This window comes from Heteronotia binoei, chromosome 2 (genome assembly GCF_032191835.1).
Source record: "Heteronotia binoei isolate CCM8104 ecotype False Entrance Well chromosome 2, APGP_CSIRO_Hbin_v1, whole genome shotgun sequence".
Lineage (NCBI taxonomy): Eukaryota > Metazoa > Chordata > Lepidosauria > Squamata > Gekkonidae > Heteronotia > Heteronotia binoei.
In genome coordinates, this window is record NC_083224.1 from 53,289,315 (window position 1) to 53,307,792 (window position 18,478).

General features: G+C 41.4%; 1 protein-coding gene across 3 annotated transcripts in view; it reads right to left on the reverse strand.

Moving 5' to 3' along the window:
• RALY (RALY heterogeneous nuclear ribonucleoprotein) overlaps nucleotides 1-12,636 on the reverse strand; it is a 384,646-nt gene extending 372,010 nt beyond the window's left edge. Inside the window, exon 1 of one of the 3 annotated variants that reach the window (XM_060230996.1) lies at nucleotides 12,388-12,636. The gene's annotated coding sequence lies outside the window, so the exon portion shown is untranslated. The remainder of the gene's footprint in view (nucleotides 1-12,387) is intronic. The other 2 variants (XM_060230995.1, XM_060230994.1) reach the window with 2 other exon arrangements.
• Nucleotides 12,637-18,478: the final 5,842 nt, after the last annotated feature.

Sequence of the window (18,478 nt, forward strand, 5' to 3'; positions counted from 1 at the left end):
CCAGCTTTCTCCAGCACTGCAGACCTCCTCCCTTGTGCTTTTCCTGTTTATAACAGCAGTCCCTCAGTGTGTAGATTCATTCACTAAGTTAGCCACAGATACAGGTGTGTTCCTGAAGGATTCCCACATGTGGTCTGAAAGACAGGGGGAGGATGTTGATGATAGCTCCTTTTCCCCTTCTAAATGGACCCTGGGACCCAACTCCTGTAGAAATTCTTTCCAAGTTTTTTCATTGCTTAAATTGAAATGCTATAGCTATTCTGTCTCTGCAGCTCACAGAAGGGCTTTTGTAGGCCATGGCTTATTTAGTACACTGCACAACCTGGCAATATTATTTACACCACATTAAAAAGATTGAGCAACCACTTCTTGGATGTGAGAATGCCTTCATTCCCATTTAAGATTAAACAAAAAACCCTTCTGATGTTGCTGCAGTGGCAATGATTGTTCCTTGTGTGTGTTTGATGTTTGCAATAGAATATTTGATTCTTGCAGAAATCCTTTCAGTGGAATTTTTAACATTCAACACATTCCTTCCTATTTCTTTGCTTTCAGTTTTTACAGAGAGTATTAGCTGAGAAATATAGCATGCGTTGTGCCCAAATTGGTCAAAAAGCCTTTTTGATAATTTAAAAAAAATAAATAACTTTGGGATCTTTCTTCCTCTATAATATACGTCTTAGTCCAAGGATGCAATGTGTATGATTTTTTTGAAGCTTCGTTAGTTATTATGCTTTATTTATTATGTTAGATTTATATCTCACCCATTCTACAAACACTCAAGGCAGCTATAGGGTTAAGAGCTGGTTGTACATGATGGCACAAAATCATCTGAAGTGCATTTGCTAACCATAGTTTCAAACTACCATTGTTAACCAATATGGTGGCTGTTTTGGTTTTGCTTCTCCCTTAATGTATCCTTTTTGACTCTTGTACACTCAAAATAGTTTCCAAACATACAGATAAAAATCAGAAGCATTAAAATCAGCAAGTTAAAGAGCCATGTCATGTAAGATCAGAGGAGACAGAGGTCAATGTTTTGGATACCATTAGTAATGTGAGAACATTCATTTCCCCCCCCTTGGGAAAAATATAGGATGCTATAGTAAACTCAAATGATATTAATGCCTCTGTCCCCACAAAAATATTCTTACAAAACATACATTATCTAAAATAGCAGAAAGATACTGTTGGGAGATCCCTAGATTTCAGTGTTCCTATTCAATACCACAGTTATCAAAATTCTAAAGGATATCTGTAGATATTTCCTCCTGCTCCTGTGTCTAAACAGAGACATTTGCAGAACAATTCTAACACTCTTCTAAATGCATGGGCTTCAATGGATTTAGAAGGGTGCAATTCTGTTTAGGATTCTTCTGTCAGTCTGCAGTGATTGGGCCCAAATCCCACAAGACAAGAAAAAACTCTGATCAAATGCAATGTACCATAATGATACTTTATTACAGAGAGCTAAGAGAAAATAAATGTATATAGAATTTTACACATTTGAATGGTTACAGACCACTTCTTACAGCCTCATACCTCTTAATGGAATGTGTGCAACAATAAATCCTCCTAGAAAACTTATCTTCTTTCAAAAGCATATGCAAACAAGCAGCAAATGATCTCCACAGTTCGAGAAATGACAGGTATAATGGTACATGCACCATCCCCAACACATACACATACAACCCACTCTCCACTGCTAGCAAAAAGGGGGCAGCATCAGCTTTAAAGACACAATTTAAGAACAAACAAACAAAAATCAAACCACCCAGAGTGTGTGTGTGTTTGTGTCTGGCAGGCAGGAGGAGTAAGGGGGAGAGAATCCATCAAGCAGGAGATGGCAAACTGAAGTCTGAACTGTGCTAATCAAAAATCCACATTTTTAACCCCAAACTGCAAAACTAACTTGACATTGAATCACTGACTTAGGTAAGCATATTCCTTCTGAAAGATCCCTTTATTTACTGATTTGAAATGGGGTGGGGGGGGGAGAGAGATGATGGCAAAAACACATTAGGACACTGTTGGATAACAACAGTGCTGTGGAAATGGAATGCAAGCTGTAGAGATGCAGACTTGACTTTCTATTGGCATTTCTAAAGCTTGGTTCACAGGTATTATAACCATTTGTTTTTGTCACCCGAAGAGTCCAAAAGATGCAGTATGATCCAAGGAATGCACTATTGAGCTAGAACCTAGGAGATCAGCTTTATATTCTAGCTCAGTCATGAAACTCAAGTCAGAATATCTTATAAGGAACATGGGTCTAACACAAGTAGTTGCCCTTTTCTTCTCTGTAACATAATGTGTGACTTTCTTCCAGTGCTGGTGCAATAATGTGCCCTTTGCCACCCACTCCTCAGATCACTGGCTGCTGCAGGCAGAGAGAGAAAAGGACATCAAGATAGGATATGTTTGATTATGTTACAGTGTGGGTGGGGGAGAAGGAGAGATCTGTTTTAGCTGGCTCAAAAAATGTTGGATTGTGCCATTTGCACAGGAAGGTGTGGATCAGCATTGCCTGCTCTGGGGTGCAGAGTGCTCACTGCTCCTTCCTAACCTGTAAAGTAAACCTGTATAGTTTCCAAATATACAGATAAAAACCAGACGCATTACAATCAGCAAGCTAAAGAGCCATGTCATGCAAGTGTCTGCTTTATCCCCAAAGAAAACTCACTGTGCAAAGATTAGTCTGAACATATCCCCCATATTTGGAGAAAGGAAAGCACAGTATTAATGAGTTTCATTTGGGGCAACTGCTGCATGCACCTGCAGTGCATTCTTCCAACAAGAACAAAGAGCAACCAAATACACACTGGCTATATGGGGAACCTTTCTGTCTCTCAACAACAATTAGCACTTTAAACAATGCTTGAATTTTTCAGCAGGAACATGACCTAGCTAGTTTCAAATCCCCAGTAACAGCAGCATATGTCAATTAAGAGTCCAGTGCAACATTCTATATGATCTTCAAACTTCTCTTTCTTTTTTCTTCTCTTGCCAGAATGGCTTCTTTTGCTGTGGTTTATGTATATTGTTGGTCGATGTTTGAAAAGGACAACACAATGCAGCTATCATATCTCTCAAGGTACAAGGTATCTGTGTGTCCAGAAGAGATTGGGGTGGGGCAAATGTACCACTGGTACAAAAACCATCTATGTGTAAAATCAGAGCTAGTAAATAGAACTGACAGTTCCAAATGTCAAGAATCACAGGCACTGCAGACTTTTAATGCCTGTGCTGTAGAATTCAGCAGATCTGCATGATTCTGAAATTCAGTTCTAGATACATTTTATACAGATGTGAAGTTCATCAGAAATGGCCATTACCAGACAAATAGCCCTGTGTAGAACAAGCAGACATCTTGTACTAGTCAACACTCCATCTTGATAGTGAAGCTAATTCTTGCTGACAGTACTGGTACCAAAGAACATAAACCTGTACTAAAAGGTTGAGGTGCTTCCCAGCTCTGTTGTCCTGGATCTCCTCATTGGTATCATGTGAGGGTTCTCAGCCATGCAACGCATTTGTTTTACAACGACCTTTACCAGATGTAACATCAAGGTCACTTGCACATGTGATGCTTAGACTGGTCGACTCTTTATTTCTCCCACCTACAATTTGAATGCACTGGCATTTGTTCAGTGTAACTTGTGAAGTTCATCCAAATGTTAAGTTCATACAACTGGTATAAGAAAAATCCCACTACCTCCTTCTGGTGGTGGCCATTAGGCACTGGAGTCTGACCACTGACTGTATTCCTCTGTAAAGTCACTACTGTCTACAGGTCACAGAAACTCTCAAGGCAAATCCACCTGGAGAATCAGGTGCACTCATTTAGCTCACCCAGCAGCTAAAAAGGGGGGGGGGGGGCAACATCAAACTACATTTCCATTGGTTTAGAGGCATTTGTGGGACCAGAGCACGCAACCCATTCTGAAATAAAAAGCTACTTCCAGTGTAATCATAAGCAGAGTTATACCCTTCTAAACACATTCAGGGGGCCTCAAAAGCTGTAACTCTGTTCAGGATGGCACTGTTACTACAGGGATTCCAGTTTTATTCTGCTTCACAACTAAGAATGCTGAAAACAAGCGACATTGAATGAAATAAAGATTCTGAGATAAAGTGAGCAAGATGAGATTGCAAATCTAATTTTTCTTGGTTGGACATTCTTTAAACCATAAGGAATGCTAGCTAAATTGCAATAGATGTTAGCTGCCATGCATTTACCTTGTTGCAAAAACAGGAGTTGCAGTCTATTTGTTTTAACTCTGGTGGGGTTTGGATGTGGCTGCAGACCACCAAGAGCAAGTAAAGTGTCTATCCTTCTTGGCAGATATTTACTTCATTTATATCCAAGTGTTCTCCTGAATGGGTACTCAAAGTAGTTTCAATATTTCCAATCTCCATTTTAGTCTCACAACAGCCCTGTGAGGTAGGTCACTCTGTATGTACACAATGAATACCCATAATTGCCACTGAAATGAATTCCAAGACCCCTCACATCATAAAAAAACTGCCTTAACTCCCTGCCCCTGCATAATTACAATTTTTACAAACACAAAATAAGTGACCTTACTAGGGTTGCCAACTCTGATGAAAAACAGACACTGTAATGACATCATCAAAATTAGGTTGCATACCAAGGCATTGCTGATCATCAAGAGCCAAATATCAGTGAAATATCCAAAAAGCAGCCTCACGATCATTTACACAAACATCTGGCACTAAGATGAGATCATATGCCTCCAAATACACCTACTGGGCAGACTGACCCAACAGCAGCAGAGGCTAGGAATGAATGAAGCTCAGGATGAAGCCTTGTTATCAGGCTTCATGTGGAGCACTTGTTGGTTCTGGACTCCACAGCTCAAGAATGATACTAACAAACATAGAAGGATTCAGTGGAGAGCTACACAGAGTCAAGCAGATAAATTAATGAGGAAAAGCTGAACGAACCAACTCTGGTTGTCCGAAATAAAAAGGGAAGTGGGGGAGGGAATACACTGCCATGAGAGCTTTCAAACATTTAAGAGGGTATCAAAACAAGAAGTAGAAAAAGCTTCTCTTGTTTTCATCTGAGAAGGGAACCTCCCCACCCCCCACTACAACATAGCATTATTTTAGGCAGAACTGCAGCATCAAAATGAATACACTACTCCTTGGATGTTATTCAATCTTCTTTTCCCAACATATTTTCATTGTTATCATTCAAAACAAAGAGCCAGTACAAAATAGTGTCAAAACTAAAACTTTCTTTCAAGAAAAGTTTGCACAAGCTTCAGCTATAAATGCTTTTAAATCAAATTAAAGGGTTTTTTTTTAATTAATCAAAGCCAGAATTCTTTCCCTTTCACCTCTGGTTCTAGAGCATCAAGAATCCTGTTTGATAGTGGTTAAAGCAAACAATCCATAAAACCCATTATTAGCCAATATGGCATAGGAGTCAAATTCTTTTCTATTCTGTCATACATTTAGATATGTGCTGGAAGCAAAAGTAATGTGTCAGGGTCTCCCCAAGGATTTTACAATTGTCCTGCCAGCTGTTCAAACACACAAAAGAAAGTTCAAAAAAATTCAATGCTACTTATTCTCAAGAGCAGCATAAATTTTATCTACACACAATAAATTAGAAAAAATGCATATACATGCATAGTCGTATGAACATATGAAGCTGCCTTATACTGAATCAGACCCTTGGTCCATCAAAGTCAGTATTGTCTACTCAGACTGGCAGCGGCTCTCCAGGGTCTCAAGCTGAGATTTTTCACGCCTACTTGCTTGGACCCTTTTCAGTTGGAGATGCCGGGGATTGAACCTGGGACCTTCTGCTTACCAAGCAGATGCTCTACCACTGAGCCACCACCCCTCCCCAACTTAACTTTCTCACACCTACCAAACCCTGGCTATTGAATGAAAATACATACTAGAAAGTTCTGCAGCTGCTTGGAAAAGATTTGTGGATTTTGTTTTATTTATAAAAGGAAAGGGAGTTCCATGACTGGTTACCAATGAGTGAGGCACCAAACTACCATCCAGCAAGCAAACTTCAATGTCCTATGTGTTCATCATTGAATGACTGTAGCATCAATCAATAAGCTGCTAATGCGACATGTCTATCATAGATCAGATGCCATCAGTAGAGTTCTCATATCCTCACTCCTTCAATGCATTACTTTCCAGTTGAGACCAGCAGCCCATTTGTAGTGCAAATCACCAAATGTTGAGCCTCCACAGAGCTGAGTATCAAGTGACTGTATGTGTGAATCACCTCTGATCCAAGACACACTTTAAAACTAACACTTGCTACCATGACCAACTAGAAAGCTGACTGCAAGTCAGCAGACTTCAAAATGACCACAGCATGAGCAATCCTAAATTTACAAAAACAGCTTGTTTGTTTTTTTAAATAACCTCTATAGTTATTTTCTGCTCCTTTGTGCATATGTTAGTATCACCTTCCAGCTCATGGAATATGTCCTCTGCAATCCTATAGTCTTTAGCAAAGGCTCAAGAATGACAAGAGGTTTCCTCTGAGCAAATCTTAGTAGAACAGTCATCCTAATCCAGTTTGTTGTAAATTAGGTACAATTAGGTTGCTTAAGAGGTGTAACAACTGGAAACCTGACCTGCTAATTAAAATCGGCACATCTAAGACTGTATTGTTCACCTGAACTTGCAAAACTGATAAATGTTTGAGATGGAAGAAAATGGTAAGAGCAAGCTATCTTTCCAAACAGCCGTGTGTTCTTATGCAACAGAGGGATCAGCTTAATCACAGATGACAACTCCTAGAAACCTTTGCTTTGAATTCATTCCTGGCATTTTCCTAGGCCAACTTGAAAACAAAAAACTTTGTCTTCTTAAAATGCAATAGCCACTGGCATCCTTGCTAAAAAAGCGACATAACTTAGTTGGGGTGGGGGTGGGGAGACAATCTGTGCTTTTGAGCATTCTCCTAAAAGCTTCTCCCTACAATTTAGCTAGATTCAGATTATCCAGATCAGCATGAATTCTACAGATTAACCTACTCCTATAAATATAGGTATGAAAAGTGTAGGTTTAGGATTACATTTTAACTACCTCATTACAGCTTCATGGGTTTGAAGAAAATCACTTGTTATTAACCCAAGACATTTTTGCCTAGCAAATTTTTATGAATTTGGAAAGCATTTGCTGTGGCAATATATCCAAACGCTACCTCCATTCAGTTCATTATTTCAAACTTCACCACTCTTGCCCTCCCTACTCAATGCCTACATAACTAGCAAAGCTGGATAAATGCACCGTTTGCATCTCTAGCTCATTGCCAGACTATTTGCAGTTATCTTCCTATGCATGCCCTTCAAAATCAAACTCTGGCTGTACAACCCACATTTCTTCCAAGCTGTAGAATAAACTCCTACATACTCAGGGCTGTGGCTTGTGTTGGCAGTGTGTAGTGGCTCAGAATATGAGTGTGAAGGCTACCATTCAAAAGTCTTTGGCCACGTGCCAAAGGTAATAGGTTTAGTTTATTCAATTTTTATCATGTACCATTTCCTAAAAGCAGGACATCATACAACATATAATACACAACAAATGATAATGAAACACATGGTAATAAAACACATATCCACTTCAATCAGACAGCATCATGCATCTATCTCCCAATTGGCTGGGTTGACTGGCATACAATCCATATTTCACTCATAAGGGGGTCTTATACTATAAATAACAAAACATAAAGGAAAGGGAGGGAAAACCTGGGAGACCACTGATTTCTACAACCATCTCTGTCCTCAACCATATGCCTGGTAGAACATCTCAACCTTACAGCCCCTGCAGAGCTAAGCCAGGTCCCAGAGGGCCTGGATCTCAGTAGGAAGATCGTTTCACCAGGCTGGGGCCAGAGCTGAAAAGGCCCTGGCCGCAGACAGCCAGACCATTTTGGGACCAGCAACTACCAGCAAGTTGGTGCCAGCTGAACATAATGATCTCTTGAGGGTCAAAATTAAGTACTAGAACCTTGAACTGGATTCAGTAATCAATCTGGAGCCAGTGTAGCTAATAGAGCACAGGATGTGCTCTAAGACCTGCCACTTAGCCACAAATAAAGGATCAGCCACAGAACCGCATGTTCCCATTTCCTATTCCCTTCCCACTTATAGAACACCTCCCACCACTAAGGGTGATGTTGACAACTGATTTTCAATCATTGTTAAGGCTGACCAGAGTTCCACAATTATCATTATGAGCTATGTTGACACTGCTTTTTAACCATAAAGTTCCACCTTTACCAGGATCTAAAACTATCACTTAGCATAATTAAAGACAATTTATTTCTGCTTTGCCCACCCACCCCTCCTCAGCCTTTGTCCAACTGCACTCATTTATTCCTGTATTTATTCTGGTGCCTTTAACCTGCTTTTCTCCACTCAATGTGGAGTCAGTTTACAATGAAAAATGCCCACCACAACAAAAATCCCAGAAATATTTAAACGCACAACTGGACAATAAATCTGCCATCAACAGACTAATTCACAGGATGGGGGGGGGGAATGGCAGAGCAGGTGGCAACTCCTCTTCTCTCCTCACCTTCCTACCTCACAGGGTGTCTGTTGTAGGGGAAGATATAGGAGATTGTAAGCCGCTCTGATTCAGAGAGACGGGTGGGGTATAAATCTGCAGTTGTCTTCTTCCCTTGATGGAAACAGCTTCTCATCAGGAAGACCCTCCCTCCCTCCGTCCCCTTATAGTAGGTGGGGTGTCATTGGGAATTACGGAGAAAATGTATGCAGCACTTCTTAGAATATTCAATCCTGCCATCTCAGTGCTAGGAGACACAATACTTTAAAGAAGAGTCTGGCTATCAAAGGAGCTGTAATGATTTTGCCCCCAGAACTGATTACCTTTAACTTGCTCTTTTAACTGAGTTCAAGGCCTGGAATTTCCACATGCTAAGTTTGGGACAGAGATCACAGTTGCTTTGGTCCTTCTATTGAATAAAAAGCACTAAACATCCACTTGGTGGTGGCTAGGTTTGTGTTTCATTTTTCTTAGGCTTGAGTCACACCACTTTTCCTTGAAAGTAAAATCTCTTGTAATCAAGAGTGTTCATCTTTCCTTTACAATCTGTAAAGCAGAAGTCTGTAGACAGTACTTTAGGCACTAAATTCACATATCCCTCCAGCAAGTAGACATCCTGTTTTTTGTTCCTCTTGTCACTCCCCCCCCCCCCTTCCCAATAAAATCTTTTTCACTTTTCCTTTCTAGTATCCCCAGGCTCCATCCACTTTCCTGGCATATGTGCAGACACTGTCTCCTACTCCCTGACACATGAGTTGTTGGCAAGATTTCACAGCCATTACAATACATACCTCCCAAATCCCTGCCTGTTATATGCCTTTTCAAGAGAAGCAGTCCTTAGGAAACTTGCTCTCTTTTACAATTCCCTTGACATCCATCGATAACTTTACCTTGACAGACAAATCCCACATACATCCTCCATCAGCATTCTAGGGAGGGGGAAGAATATTCATCTGTGGTATGTGCTTCCTGAAGAAAACACCTCACATTCTAACCTAGGATGGCTTTCCTCTTCAACAAAAACACCTATAAATATGAATAACACCACTGACAAGCTGCTACCGAGAGCAGGTAGCTTTTAAGAGACTCTGAAGAGCTCTATTCCAGCTCCATTATTCTGCTGTTTTCTAGATTTTTCTTTTCACACAACGTATACTCTTTTACCATCTGAACAATTCTGCTTCCCAGATGACATTTCCAACAAAACCAAATAGTGTCAAACCTCCACAAAATAAGATTTTAGCACTATGTATCCCACAAGCACCCTCCTACAGCCAAAAATGTGGAGTGCTCTTGATTTCAGCAGATGAGGGGGACACCTACAATCACCCTCCCTCACTGAAATTAATGGGACTCAACTTTGCCTGAATTATGGCCAAAATTATTAGGTACATCTACTTATTCTAAAAATTATGCACGTAAAACTCTTTCTGAAGGCATTAAAAAATTGCCCCTGTTGTGAGAAACTAAAAAAGCACTCACACAACTCACCTGGGAAATTAAAGAAAAAGCTAAGTCAGATACCACAGTGGGACTGACACATAAAAACAGAAAGTCTCTGTCCCAAAGTGTTTACTAAACAGCCCAGTCTGCAAGGCTGCTGAACAGATTAGACCATAAATATACTGACATGGTTCACAAGCTGTCTCTTTAGCAGAGCTAACATGGTCCTATGTGAAGCGTAGTTGAATTATACTAGATATATATATGACGCATTATGTACTGGAGGTACAAGCCTACCTGCCTGTCTTATATACCGTAGTTTAGCTCAACAGATGATACCAACAGTATCCTGCATTTCTGTTCCAGATCGGTTCCTTCCTAGTGGGTTCTTGATACATTTATGAGATTTCTGACATATTAAATTTAAAAGTCCCTCCGTGTAAAAAAAATGAGACAACTATACATTTTTTGAAATGTAAGTAAAGAGAAGCTTTCAAAAAAAGCTATTAGAAATGAAACTTCTGCCAAGATTGGAAACATCTGGGAGTTCAGAGCAACTTTTAAAGAAGCAACTTTAAAATTGTTTACATCTGTAAGTGGCAGCACAGGGCTATTTTAAACACTCCAAAAAAAAATAAATAAAGAACTTGTGTATACGAAGATGAGCTCTTTCAAAATGTACTGAATTTATTCAAGAATGGAATGTGAGTGTTTGACTGGGTGATCTGGATTGTAATGCCCAGTCAGTTATGAAGCTCAGGGGATGGTCTGGGGCAAATCCCTCCCTCTCAGCTTAATCTAACTCCTTGGGGGGGGAGGGGTTAGAAGGCTAAAAGGAAGAAAGGGTAGGGTGTAAATCTGACAGATCACCCTTTCTCAAATGATATATTTAAAGAGTATTCCATAGAGTTCAGGTTTACAAGCATTCCTCTGCATTGGGAGGGCCAGTGTAAAGTCCTTTTTTTAGTGTACTGATCCCCCCCCCGCCAATTTTTTAAAAAGTGAGAATACTTCAACAGTTATAAGATTGAACTTCTGGGCAGCATCTTCAAGCCATGTGTAAGGAACCAATAAACACAGTCCTTCTTACATTAGTGGACTTAGATGGGACAGCACAAGGTTCAAATTATCATTCAACTTACTGCACAGCCTTGGGCAAATCATGGTTTCAGAGGCACCTTTTTAGAGCTTGCTGAAGGCTTCCCCAGAGAACTGTAGAGCATGCCCAAGCAGTAAGTGTGCACAAACATTTATTTTTGAAATAAAACTGAGCTACAAGGCAAGGTGTGTTGCTGAAGTTCTCTTGATACATCAGCTTCTAACTCTCAAAGCCTACATATTCAGTTTACGGACTCAGTCATTCAGAGAGTATTAGATAGCAGAGGCACATGACCCAAGATAACTTGAAACAGTGTACATTTTACACTATGAATAAAGCAGTGTATCACCATTCCACAAGTTATAACAGCAATCTTCCATTTCAAAAATCCCACCCCACTGGGTATCACAGATAGAATATTTGGCAATGATACATTGCATCAAGACAACAGATCACACTCGCAGTGTACACAGTACTGACAAACACACTGAGTTGTTTTAAAAATTCATTTTACTGCTTCCCTTCTGGTAGACTACATTAAGAGATTTATTTTACAGTCTCGAATCCCTTAAGTTTTAAAAACTTTCCCCCCATTCACTTGTCTATCTTTGTTTGGAATAGCACCTCTGTTTTCTTTGTCCCTTCCAAGGCTCACTAGGGAACTTAAACCCAGTGGAAAGTACTGAAAGTACAAAACATTTGAGCAATCCTTTTTTTTTGGTGGGGGGGGGGGCGTAAAGAAAAGGGTGGGAAAGAAAGATGGGACATGCGTGTCAGAAATGCAATTTCTTTAAAAAAAAATCTTCCAAAAAAAGTACCACATCACTTGGCAAACACGAGAACTAAAGGCTTCAACAATAAAGAAAGGAGGAAAAACGTTTAAAAGTTCAAAGACAAAAGAATAAAGCCACACAAACTAATTAAACATCTGTAAGGGAAAAAAAAGATTTTCTAAAACAGAGCAGAGGAGCGCACAAATCAAGCTTGCAGATCAGGCTAATTGTTGGAAAGGCGAAAAAAAACCAGAAGAGGGTTAAGCGAAAGAAAAATTAGTTTGGCGGGCGGGGGAGGTAAGAGTCGAAAAAGATAAAATCAGTTGTTAGACCTCACATCGCAAGTAGAACAAATTAACAATAAACAACAAAAAGGTGAAGAGTCGCTTAAAAAAAGAAGAAAAGAAATTCACAATTAATCTTTCGTTGCGAATTGAAAAGGTTCAAGGAGGAAAAAGCAGTTGCAGAAGAAGAAGAAGGGAAAAAAATACTCACCAATCAAGAAAATTTTCAGAAGTAAAAATGTCAAAGAAGTGAGTGAGAGACAGGGAAGGAGGAAAGAGCGAGAGAGCCACCAAACACACACAGAGAAACTAAATAGCACCGCGGCTACTGCTTCCCCCAGCCAGCCGCCCGACTGCAACTCTAGCGAGCTGCGAGCACACTGGCAACGTTGAGCAGTCCGGGGCCGACGCGAAGAGTCCTTCCAGCAGACCGCACCATTGCGAAGAGGGAAGGGGGGGGAGAGAGGGTAGCGCTCACACCGCGACTGCCGCCTGGCCCCCGAGCCGACGAGGCGAGTCCAAAACTATCTTTTGGAAATGCGAAAAAAAGCTAAGAAGACGGCTGCTTGTGGGACTGCAACGAAGAAAAGGCTCTGAAAAGCGTCTCCCCCTCCCCCGTAGCGTCTTTGGAAAAGTCCGCTCCTGGAGATAGCGGCAGCGAGGAGAGAAGGCGGTGGAGGTTTATTTCTGAGCTTGGCTGGAGTGTCTCGCAGATGTGATCCTCCTTAAAGAAGCCGCGTAATCACCGTCTCCGCTTTCTGCCGGGTCCTCCTGCTTTTGCTGTGCGTGGCTCCTCGGCAGGCCCAGGGCTTGGTTAATCAGGGGGCTCGGCGGCAGGAAGGGGTTCTGTGCCGTCAGCGGCTGCGCGCAGCTTTTGCTTGGAACGGAAAGGTTGTGATCCTCTGATGTCCCGGCGAACGGTGGTAATTCCTGAACCAAAAAGAATCAGTCCTTTGACGTGCCTGTCACTGGGATCACATGTGTTGGCATTTTATAGGCACTCAGCTGTTTAAGAGAAAAAAGAGCCAGATGGGCAGGAGAGAGGTCAGGATCAGGCACGGTCGGTTTCTGCCATTGGCGCCGAGGCGTTGCCCGTGGCGGTAATAATCGCATGGATTGGCAAATGATGCGAAAGGCATAGAGGGAATCTTGGGGGAAAGGGGCTGCGGCTCTAAACAGCCTTGCCACCCTGTGGATATCTGGTTGAGATTAGAACAAAACACGAGTCAAGTCGCACCTTTAAGACCAACCAATTTGTATTTAGAACATAAGCTTTCGTGTGCTCTTAAGCACACTTCATCAGACGAGGAATCCAGCACAGTGAGCAAAGCCATACATAGCTGAGCAGAGCCACACATAGCTGGTAGGCAGTGGCCCAGAATGCAACATGCTTTTCGGCAACCTCCCAGGTCGTTCTGTGAGTTATGGTGGGTCGTGATAGAGGTTGTGATGATGTATATATGTGTATGTCTTTAAATGAGCCTTTACAAACTGAGATCTGTTTTCCCCATCAAGGCCTGTAGGGGAGGGGCCTCACTTGTCCAGTTCTGTGGGTGCAAGTTGTGGTTCCAAATGTGTGTGTGAAGCAATAAGCATGTTGCTGAAGCTGCCAGAGTTACTAACTGGATAGGTAAACTTAATCCCAGGCACCAGATCCCAGAGGATACTAAGGTTGTCAGTAATTCCAAGCACAACCTTGTCTTGGTTTATGCCAGGGCACTAAAACAATCAAGCAGGGTACTCTAATGTATATTTATCATGTTGAGACGTTGTGCTTGCCACTTCCCAATAAAGCATTAACAACAGCAAGTGTTTGGGCTGCAGAACCTTTATGTGGTGTTAACATGTTGATTGTCAGTAATGTTAAGTAGCATAGTTTTAGTTATGCAAATAGGCTTACTTATAGTAGCTCTTGGTTGATCTCTTCCTCTGCATGTTGATGTCACCTAGCTTTGTAACTGTAATAGGCTGCAGATGCCTGCTCAAGATTCAGAATCCCCAACCTTTTTGTGCCTGCAGGTGCGTTTAGAATTCCGATACAGAGTGGTGGATGCAGCCACAAAATGGATGCTACAGGAGGTAGAGCCAGACACAAAACTGCTGAATCTTACAAAGCAGGAGTCAAGTAGTACCTTTAAGACCAATGAAGTTTTATTCAGAATGTAAGCTTTCATGTACTAAAAGCACACTTCATCAGACAATAGGATGGAATGGCAAGCAATATAGAGAAAGTGCGCAGTGAATTAGTATGCAAGAGCATGGAAATGTTTTTCAGCAGATTAAAAGAATCAAAAGTTAGGGTCTGGTGATTGTCAGCCTGGGCTGACCAGGCTAAAACAACAAAACCAAGGCAATATATGTCAGAATAGCAGATTGATGTCCACGTCACAGGTATCCTGTGACCTGCAATAAATAAGAGTCTGTTGGAATGTTACCTCAGGGTTAAAAAGAAGGCATAAGTTCATTCTAGTTTGCCATTAGAAAAAAAGAATACATTAAAAATATAGTGGAAGATGGGTTAGTATGTGTAGTGAGATAAACAGCCAATATCCCTTATTTGAGTATGTCAATTCAAAAAACATTATTCTGATACACTCTTCTAAAAGAGAAATACATTGGGATACTTGGTGAAAGTGGGCTTAGTGTATGTAATTAGATAAAAAAACCAACATCCCTTCAGTGGGGAGGTGTTTGTTCCAAGTTTCATAATAATTTGTAATTCAGCAATTTCCCTCTGCATTCTGTTCTTGAAGTTCCTTTGCAGCAAAACGGCAACTTTGAGGTCACCCATTGAATATTCTGGAAGTTTAAAATGTTCTCCTATGGGTTTTTCAGTTTTGTGATTCTTGATGTCAGATTTTTGTCCATTTATCCTTTGTCATAGGGTTTGTCCTGTTTGTCCTATGTAGAGAACTGAAGGACATTGTTGGCATTTAATGGCATATATAATGTGGAAGATGAACAAGTGAATGAGCCTGAAATGGTGTAGTTAATGCTGTTAGGTCCTGCGATTGTGATGTCGGGGTGTATGTGGCAGCAAAGTTGGCACTTGGGTTTATTGCAAGCTCTGGTATCAGTGTTCATGCTCAAGTGAGAAGCTGTATTGTTGTAGATGAGGAGTTGTTTGAATTAGGTGGCTGTCTGTGTATAAGAAAAGGTTTACCCCCCCCCCCCCCTGCACTGCTGAAAACTGCCCTGAGCCTGCTTCGGTGGGGAGGGTGGGATATAAATCAAATCAAATCAAATCAATAAATTAAAGAGAGCTGTCACTGTCCAGTAGAGGTTGTAAGCCATTGATGATACAAACTGTTTTCAGTTGAGAGTTGTGTGTGACCTCAAGTAGTGTTGTCTTTCTTGGGTCTGTCTTGTAACAGGTTTTCTCTAGGTATCATTCTGGCTTTGTTAATCTGTTTCCTGACTTTATCAGGTGGGTACTTTAGTTACAAAAAGGTTTCTTGTAGATCCCTCAGGTGAGAATCTCTGCCAGTAGTACTGGAGCAGATGCGGCTGTAGCATAGAGCCTGGCTGTATACAATGGATCGTTTGGTATGTTAGGAATGGTAGCTGGAGGCATGCAGGTATGTTTGTAAGTCAGTAGATTTCCGGTATAAGGTAGTGTCTATGCATCCATTATGTATTTTTACAATGGCGTCCAGTAGATGTATTTCTTGCATAGACTGGTTCATTGTCAGGTCGATGGTGGGGTGAAAGTAATTGAATGCCTGGTGGAATGCATCCAGGGCTTCTTTTCCATGTATCTAGACCATAAAAATGTCATCAATGTAATGCAGGTATAAGAGAGGTAGGTGTGGGTTTGTTCTACTGCTTCAGGCTAACACGGATCTATCTGCTGAATCTTGCGTTCAGTCACACAGTGAGGATCTTTGTGCCATGGTAGAAGCTGCTGCCAAAGCAACGTTTTAAAAAATCTGAACAGCCTATTAGATCTCCAATGGTCAATCAGAACCTTTGCTGGGCCCTCCACTTGGCCCTGCCCACTTTCTAAAAATACTTGGCAGCCAACAGAAAATGTGTTGCTGAGCATGTGGTGTCCAGGAGCACCACATTGGGGCCCCTCCTCTATATGGTCCAGATCTGGACATTGAGCTTTGGCTGGTCATAGAATCATAGAGTTGGAAGGAGCCTCCAGGGTCATCTAGTGCATGATCTTCCAAAATTCATAGAATCAGTATTGCTGTCAGATGTCCATCTAGCCTCCAAAGGAGGAAAGCCCACCACCTCCCAAGGAAGCCTGCTCCATTGAGGAAGTGCTCTAACTGTCAGGAAGTTATCCCTAATCTTTAGTCAAAGGGTGCAATCACATGAGAGATTTGGCCAGAGTTCTATTATGAGGTGTTGGAGCACTGGCTGGTTAGAGACAGGCAGTTTAAGCTGCCCTGGGGATGGCAGACGAGCGAATCTAAAAAGCGCATCCAAATGTGCACATCTGCCTGCCATCTCTGTCCTGTACTCACCAAATCCTGGTCTGGCTGGGAGCCACTTCAGAAAGTGTCCAAAGTGGTACCTAAAATCTGAGGTGGCAACAAGGCACCTCCCCAGCCATCTGGATAGCTGGGAAGCATCCAGGAAGTAGCAGACGGGCACATAAATGCTCTGGATGCTCCTCCAGGGTGCCCATGGCCTGTCCCTGTTCTGGGCCATCTGCATGCTTCTGAGTGCTCCTTTTCCAGCCAGCTCACTGCTGGGTTGGCTTGATGCTGCCCTGAGCTGGCAGTCTGTAAGTAACCTCTGTATGCCTGAAGTTCAGTTGCAGTTACATGTATTAACTTTTTACATAGTAAGTTTTCTGAATATGGCAAGTTATGGAAGGCAGCTGATACTAGAGGGGTGTGCCTAATCCTGAGACAAGAACCTTTAATTGACACTTATTTCTTTATTTTTTCCTATTCCTCTAATTCCTTTCCCTCATATCTGTGGTATGGTTGGAAAGTTAAAAAGAAACATTTAAAAAGGTCTTTTTTAATCTAAAATTTGTTACTTTAATTTACTCTTTAATTTCTTGGCCAGTAGTCCTCTACTGCACAACAAAGAAGCACAATAGTTGTGCAATCCATTTTTTCTTCCTTTTTAATGTATTTTTTATTTTACAGGTACAAAAAGAATTACAGTGAAGCAAAGAATGTCAAAGGCAGAGGAATTCATTCCCAAACATTGCATCATGGCAAATCTGCCACAGCAATACACACACACACACTTTTAAGAATTCCAATAAACAGAAATTTTGTTTTTCCAGCTCAAGAACATATCACAGTTATTTGTATTTCCTGAACACTGAAAACACTCCAGGGAGTGACTAAAAAAAGGACTGCTCAACAGAACTGGCTTTTCTAATAAGCAGGGACCAAAAATGCTTAGGATACTCTGAAAGGAAGACTATGACCTAGACTTAGAGCAGCAGGGGATGACTTGCCATGTATAGCACCACAGATTCTTATCCTCTAATGGTGCATTGGGGCCACCCAGGTGGCATATGATCTTTTTTACTACGTTTTGCAGATATTGTTGTAAGCTTGATCTATACCAAGTGGTATTTCTGTTTTAATTTTGGGTGCACATTGGTAAACAAACTATATTCGAGTCCAGTAGCATCAAGATTTGGGGGAGGGGGTATATGCTTTCGAGAGTCAATTCTCCTCAGATAAACATACTGATCTTGATATTGTTATTTTTTCTAATTAGCAAGATTCCCCAATTCTAAATCTTTTTTTTTGGCTATTAAAAGTTTTTCATGGGGTACGATAATGAAAAGGTCACAATCACCCTGACTTGACAAACCCTGTTCCACACCTGCACATGCTACTTCTATCCCTCATACAAAAGGAAACAAAGGAAGAATGAAATATAAAAATACAAGCAGTGAATCCTCTTCTGGACTTGCAGAGAATAATCCATATACCTTCCATACTATATCCTCTTTACCTTTCCTGAAAGCTGCCATAGCATCCCCCCCATTTCCTGGTTCCTTCTCTGCTTCTCACCTAACTTACCTTTATCCATTCCCCCGTCTTCAATTTGCCCCCTTTTCTTCCCTTACCCACCTCTACCTGGTAAAACTGTGGCCTAGTTTTGTGGTGGTGGCTGTGGCCCAGGTAGGCTTCCCAAACCTCCCGCTCTGGCGGGAGACTTCTGGGTTCACAGCCTCATCTCCCGCTCTTCAAAACTCTGGAAGCGGGGGTGGGGGGTGAACATACCTTTAGGCTTCATGTTGTAGAGCTCCTGAGCTGTTTGCAAAATGTCTGCCCCTTTAAGGCTGGGCAGAAAGCAGGAAGCAGAACGGGCTT